Source organism: Buceros rhinoceros, unplaced genomic scaffold (genome assembly GCF_000710305.1).
Source record: "Buceros rhinoceros silvestris isolate BGI_N320 unplaced genomic scaffold, ASM71030v1 scaffold8969, whole genome shotgun sequence".
NCBI classification, from domain to species: Eukaryota; Metazoa; Chordata; class Aves; order Bucerotiformes; family Bucerotidae; genus Buceros; species Buceros rhinoceros.
In genome coordinates this window covers 153,177-160,627 of record NW_010432168.1, presented here as the reverse complement: position 1 = coordinate 160,627, position 7,451 = coordinate 153,177, and the positions used below count along the sequence as shown (strand labels likewise).

Genomic DNA, 7,451 nt, shown 5'->3' with positions numbered 1-7,451 from the left:
AATGCCGATAGTTAGGTGAACCACTCTAATGTGATTTCAGATCGTGCTTGCTTTCGGATCAGGGCTTGCTTTCTCTGCGTGGCTTACAGCTCTGTCCTTGCTCGCAGCAAGGGCCCCCTGTGCCCAGCAGCCATGGAGGTGGCCACTGGTGGGGGGGCTTGCTGCATCCCCTGAGGGTGGTACCCATGCTGGGAGCACCGTGCCTGCGCTGAGGGCAGGGAGGAGCAGCCAACCCCAAGGGGTTTGGAACCCCCCCACCAGGAGTTCCCATAAATCAAGTCATGGTCTGGAGGGCAGCAGCCAGCCTGAAGGCACGAGTGATCCTGGTGTTCAACAAGTGGGCGTAATTCAACCCTCAAGCTTTACCGAATGCTGCTCAGTGTGGTTTCGGTCTGTGTGATGTGATGGGGTGTGCGCTTCCTTAAATTACATGTAGCGAGGGCTTTAAGATAACTTCTTTTTTCCCTCCCCATAAACGAAGGTGTTTCCTGAGAGAGTGCCAAAACCTTTCCCGTTTGTTTAATAGGAAGCGATTGTGATGTTAGAGAAATGGCAGCTTGAAGCATTCAATGCTTGTCGAGAACTGTTTGCCCCTGAGAAAACTTCTTATTAGTATTAACTGTTAAGGCACACAAATGTCCTAGGTAATGACAAACTAAGGAAAATGCCTAAATCAGTTAACTAGAAGATGGTTTAGGCAGGAATCTGTTTCTTCCAGCTAATGATTTATTTGCCTGTGGTCAGGGATGTGAGGCAAAACCGCTGCCAGGTGACAACATCCTGCGAGCTAAAGCTCTAAGGCAGGTTTTTTCTGCCATAGCATGGCAGATTGTATCTGCTGACCACACTGCTAATGTATCAGTGTTCAACTGAGCCATGAGGCAATTTGCTCACAAGAAAAATCTACCGTGTAACTGAGACAGAAATGGGGGGGAAAAGCTAGTTTGACGAATGACTTTTCATCCTCTGTCTCCCAGGTCAAAAGCACTAACAGAAAAATTGACTATCTATGGACCAGAAGGATCTTTTATAATCGCTTATCTTCAAGAAAAAAAAAATGTGATATTCCGATTTCTTTATTAACTTGCTTTATTTAAAAAAAACCAAACAACTCGCTTTCAGTCCCGAGCAGTGCTGGAGCGCTACTATCATTCTTCTCTCCATTAGCAAAATGAAATCTTTAGAGCCTTCCCCTGGCTAACATTAATATTATTCCTCATGTGGCGACATTCAAAAACCCATTGACAAGCTGCAAATGATGTGTGAAGCAAACTCCAGGATTAAGTTTATAACCTTTCCCCAGGGGGAAAGAATTTGGAGGCAGGAGTGAACTCAGGAGAGTCAAACAAAAGGGCACAACTGAGATGGATCAGGAAAACTCGGATTCATATTTAGCTAAATGAAAAATACCGGGCAGTCCTAGTTTAGGTGGTGTCCCGGGGCTTTTCTGCACAGGTATGCAGGACATTATTTTATAGCTCCTTCTCACGGGTTTTTTACTGCTCTCACTAATGAGAAACCACATCTCTCCCTCTTCAGCTTTGCAGCTGGGATTTGAAAGTGTGATAAATAAAATATAAACAGTAGAAGATGGAGGGCTTATGTCCCATAGGTTCTGTTTGCATCTTGGGTTTCAGAAGGCATGTACCTTCCTCCCGAGGGGTTGTCACTTACTGCTGAGTTTGTTGTCAGATGGCTGTGAATAGGCTTTGGGGGCCTTTAGTCACTGTTAAGTTGCAGATGTTAATGAAGTGGTGGAGCTAGGGACCTCCTTCCCTGCAGTAGTCAAAGAAACAGCCAGTGCCTTCACATATCTGTAAGATTATTTCCTTTCATCTGCCAGTATTAGTTTCTTTTGAAGTCATTTAATCTTTGCTCCTTATAAATTGAGAAAAGTTATTTTAAGCAGCTCAGTGGGTGAAGGGGGAGTCTTGTGACCGAGCATTCACAAAAAGAGGTCCGACCGCAGGAGTTAACCCCTGTCACCCTGGCATCTGCCACTTGCCAAGGCTGCCTATAGTTAGTTGGCCGCTGCTGTCAGCTGGATGCCAGGGTAAGCCCAGACAGAAGTGGGGTTTTACTGGAAATAGGTAATCGAGGAGAACTGCGATATAAAACAGTGCCAGTACTGCCACTTAAAAAGAAACACCCCCACCCCTCACCCCCCAGCCAACTTGGGTTATAAATTCAGTAGCAGGTATGAATTGGGCCTGGCGTGATTGCTAGGAAAACGGATGGATACTCTGGAGTGACGTGAGCCTGGTGGGGTTAAAACAGTTCACCCATGCCCATAACGTGAGCAGTGTGCTTCAGCACACAGAATCACGGAACGCTCTGGGTTAGAAGGGACCTTCAGAGCTCATCTAGTCCAACCCCCCAGCAGTCAGCAGGGACATCTCCAACTAGAGCAGGTTGCTCAGAGCTGCAAGGTCCCACCAGTGCTGGAATGTTTCCAGGGATGGGGCATCTGCCACCTCTCTGGGCAACCTGTGCCAGTGTCCCACCACCCTTCTTGTAGTAAGTTTTCTTCCTTATATCTAGTCTAAATCTCTCTTTTAGTTTAAAACCATCACCTCTTGCGCTGTCACAACAGGCCCCGCTAAAAAGACTGTCCCCATCCTCTTATGGGCCCCTTTAAGTACAGAAAGGCTGCAGTGAGGTGCGGTGATCTGACCAGAGCTGGCTTCCCAGCGCTCTTCTGTACACATATGTTACTCAACAAAGTTTGACACTTAGGCTTTTGGCTGGCTTTTGTTTCCTGGCAGCATATTTATGAACATGAAAAATCACGATGGCTTGCTAGTGGTTGCCAAAAATGCAGAGAACTCCTATATAAAGCTGAGCTCCACCGGCAGGACAATACAACAGGACAAATTCCTCTTGACAAATTAAGACGTAGGCTTGGAATGAGAGGTCAGGACCCCACGTCATTGCTCCGTCTGATGCTGCATTATCACCGATATGATAAATTACTGTCCTCTTCATGGTTAGCTGCGGAGCATCAGTGCTCTCCGTTCTAGATTTCAGAGCTGTGGGTTGTGTTTTGTGTCTCTTCTTTTTTATGGAAAATACAACTTCTTTTCTCGTTGGGTCACTGCATGCTCTTGGCACTTCTCCTCCTCCTGCATGGGTCACTTGTTTTTAAGGAGGGACCATAGTTTGCAAAGACCAGAAATGTTTTCTTTCAGGTATTCAAGACAGATAATATTTGGCAAAGTTTTTTGTTAGTTATCCTTTGGAAATACGCTAGTTCAAAAGTAAATATGAAGAAATAAATTCAGGAAGATGGAAAAAAGTAGCAATAAAAAAAGTTTTTCTGAACATGAGAATGAAGTTGTGGATATAATCTATCTTTTCAGTTGCAAAGCATGAGTTCATATATGTGTTTCGACTCCTTCTCTCAACTCCCAGCACTCGCAGCCTGGATCGCAGGCATTCCGTCTGTGTGCCCAAGGGGTGATAGAAAGAGGAATAAACGATCTATTATGGAATTGTTATGAATTATGAAAAATCTGCAAACACACATTGCCTTCTGGTGTTCCCCCAAGTACAAAAGAGTTCCTTGTAGCTGTAATGCCTCCCAGAAATTCAGGACTGGGCTCACGCTCTGTGCAGCCCAGCCCCCCGCCTCCCGAGGATCTTCCCCGCCCTCCCTTCTTGTCTGCCACCTCAGAGAAACGTGGGGCCCGGTGTGTCTGTGACCGACGGTGTGAGGGCTTGGGATGACGTCTTGACTAGATCCTTCCCTGAACTGGTCTTGTGTAAACAGTTTGACTTGCTGTGTTTTAGAGAAAGCAGCTTCTATTCAAGTATCTGTTCTCATGAGTGTTACATCCTGAAAAGAAACTGAGCTATTCCAGAGCCTGATGGGATTTCTCCTCCCAAAAGAACTGAAGCATCACCAGTTTTGATTCCTAAAGTGCTCCTTAAGAAAATGGAGGCATGCATGTGCGATCTTTGGACACTTATATTTGAAAATAACCTCTTCATAGAATGGTTTAGGTTGGCCAGGACATTAAAGATCCTCTAGTTCCAACCCACTGTCGCAACTGAAGGTGAAAGGCTGTGGGCTCCTCGCTGGCTGCCTGCTCTGTCTGGTCCTCTGGCGGGGATGCTTCTGTGAGGAAAAAGTAGTGACAACAGGTGATGTTTTACAGAGCTGCAATAAAACTGGGGGGGGTGGGGGAATTATCCCAAAGTGGGAAAACAGCTGAAGACTGTGGTTTTGTTTAGCGGTCTGGAGTAGCCTGGTCCTACACCCCGAATATTTTTCCTGTAGTCAGTATCAAGCCCCAAATTTGATGTTTTAGCCACATTTACTAAACATCGCGGTCAAAAAACCTTCATTTTCCTTCTGTTGCCTAAGGTGACTTTTGTACCTACTGTTGTGTTGGAAGGTTGCATGTCATCCTGCGGCTTTGAGCTGTGATACCCATCAAGTACTTCCCTGTTATTACTTACACCCTGACACCAGAAAACATGCGCGTTCCTGAGGCTGTTCCGTTCAGGTTTCGGTGGTGTTGCACCTGTTGCTATTGTCTAAGCTAGAAGATGGACATGATGGTGAAAGCAGATGGAAGCTGTGGCCATCCGGAGACGTGGCAGCGGCCAGCTGTGAGATTCCCTCAAGCTTGGCTGAGAAGCTCAGGCTGGATGCCTGGCCGCCTTGTTTTCCAACAGGCTTTGTTTTTCCTTGCTGTCTTTTTTTTTTTTTTTTTTTTGTAGTCCTGTTTTATAGTAGAAATAAAAGAGCAGATTACTGTTCTCCGTCGGGAGAAAGGAAGGGAAGAGGTGAGCCATGTGCAGATCTTCTTTGAAGGTTATCTCACATGGTTTTCAGATGATTGTAGAAAGGAAGTGTGCCAGAAAAGTTGAATCATTCCTACAGCGTCATACTCTGGCTTGAGTTTTCCAGAATACTTTTGTGTCACACATAATGCCCACATCTTGGATGCTGAGCTCTGAAATGTTTCCTCGGTGATCCTGCGGTGCTTTGATGAGGAAAAAGTCTTTTTGAATTACAGGGATTGGTTAGCTGTCTTTTAGAAAAATAAATTCCAAGTGGTCTTTGTTAACCGCTGAATGATGGGGTTTTGTGGCATAAAATAGAAGTTCACTTAGACTGCACATTTTTGTTCTGAAATCGGCAGGAGGAGGAAATGCTGATATGGGTGTATACATGGGAGGAAGATTTATCAAAGAAACATACATTCACACACCCTATCTTTTTTAAAGTTGCGGTCAGTAAATGATAGGTTTCCTTCCCTTGTTTTTGAATGCCAAATAGTTTTCTAACAAAATTATTTATATGCACATCCCTTTTAAAAATGTAAAATATCACCAGGTCAGTGCGAGGCCTCAGTGTCCAGTTTAAAGTGGGAAATTAGGAAACTTCAGGCACAACCTCCAGCCTTTCCTGTCAGCACATTTTCTTTTCAGGAAGGGAAGATGAATAACGTGAACTTAACATTTTATTATCGATTGAAAACTAGACCTACAGAGAGGACAAACAGGCTGTGATGAGTATTCCGTGATGGGGCTGCAGAGGAACGTGGTGGTTAGTTCTACTAAAGCTCAACTAGAGCAACCTGCTCTGGTGGAAGGTGTCCCTGCTCCCTACGGGAGGACTGGACTAGATGATCGTTAAAGGTCTCTTCCAACCCAAACCGCTCTATGATTCTGTGATAGTTTCCATATCAGTTTCTTGCTGCTTATTTTAATGTGTATTGATTGCAACAGACTCTCCTTGCAACTGGCCGGGTTAAATCTTACTGCTGTAACTTTGAGCATCTCTGTGGGTTTTTTTGCTGCTTCAGCATTGAACAAGGCTGGTGACAATGGCAGTAGAGCTGAGTGGGTAAAGCATGGCAGCAAAGCTGGTGCCCCAGCAGGTTGGTGGTGGTGGTGGGGAGCAAGTGCTGTGGCACCGGCCAGTACCCGTTCCCTCATAGCATGGACAGGTCGTCTGCCTTCTCCATCGTTGTGGCACCTCGTGATTTATGAGGTACCTTAGAGATACTTTTTGAAAGAAATACGAGCAAATACACAAAAAAAGGTAGATTATCCAACCTGCAATTCTAAACCACTAGAAACTGAGGGGAGTATTTTTCCCAGATGAAGCAAAATTATAACTATAGAAAGTTTGCGCTTCCTTGCTAGACCTACTAGATGTATTTTATTTATATCGCTGAACTTGCTGAGACAGTCAGGATGTAGGTTTCAAAGCAAATGAATGTGTATGTGTGCTCGCCTAGCCTTCCTTCTTCAGGGACATTCTTCCCGTTTCCTTTTCAGTGTCTCTCCTAAAATTAGTTTCTTTCTGACAGAGAACACAATTGGGTACTTTAATATAAAATAGTATGACTAAAATGGGAAAATGTTGCTGGTTTCAATAGTCTTGCTGTGGGTCTGAGTGATGCTGGTAGGATTAATTAGTACCACTTGTTGTTTTACTCGGTGGCGCTCAAGCTGTAGAAACCAGGGACACGTTTAACCGTAAATGACCAAACCATCTCTGGAAAGGCTTTGTTTGTAGCTGGGCTGAATGATCCGTAATTCTGCAGAAATGTCTCTTTCTTTAAGCTGTTCCCAATCATTACATTTTAACGGACAACTGTTACTAGCTGTACGGTTACCATTTGTCTAAAGACCTTCTGCCCCGATGTGCGTTGGCGTTGCAGGGAGGACAGGCTCGTCCAAGGCAGAAAGCCGGGCTCCCCGTGACCGCCACAATAGAAACGAGCCTGCTGTAGTGGGGGTTTGCGAGTGCAGGTCCCTGGTACATCCTTGAACTGGCTCTGCCTGTCCCCTGGGGAGAGGACACTGCAAACCCCGGTGCCAGTCACCCACGCGGCTGGACCAGGAGGACTTTGGAGTCCTGAGTGGCTTAGACTCGCTCTTGAATGTGTCATCGTAGAAATCCCTTAGTTTAAAACCCTTCGTGTTTGCATCCTTCACTACTCTGTTTTAAAACCTCTGCTTTAAAAGAAGGGCAGGAAGATGAGGGAAACAGGGCAGAGCAATTGGCAGAAAATCCAGTGATCTTTCGGTTCGATCAAGCTGTGTTTTGCTGTACTGCGGCGGGAGCAGCAGAGGGAGCACAAGTTAACGCATAATCCTTTCCCAAGAACCGTACTGTCAGCACTGACGATATTTTGCTGGATGGATGAAGCTCAAGAATGAAAAAAACCCCCAAAAAACAAAAACCCCGGTCTAGTGAGTTTGCCATAGGACAGGGGGATAATGTCCTCTGTATTAAATGTGGAGGGGTGGCCGATGAAAACATATCCTGTTACGGCTTCTGTTTTAAATTTTGGGTTGTGCTCGCTGTGTAGCTCCAGGTTGCGTGATGTCAGCGTGATTTCATGCCAGAGTGCAACCAAGGGAAGATTGATGCTGTGTGGTTTTGGAGGGCTGTGGTGCCATCTCCCGCCTCACTGTATTCTCCTGAT

General features: G+C 45.5%; 1 protein-coding gene across 1 annotated transcript in view; it reads left to right on the top strand.

Moving 5' to 3' along the window:
* The window catches only part of FAT4 (FAT atypical cadherin 4), a gene marked incomplete at its 5' end in the record, with an annotated part of 131,916 nt that overhangs the window by 33,270 nt on the left and 91,195 nt on the right, over nucleotides 1-7,451 (top strand). The gene's annotated exons all lie outside the window — the stretch shown is intronic.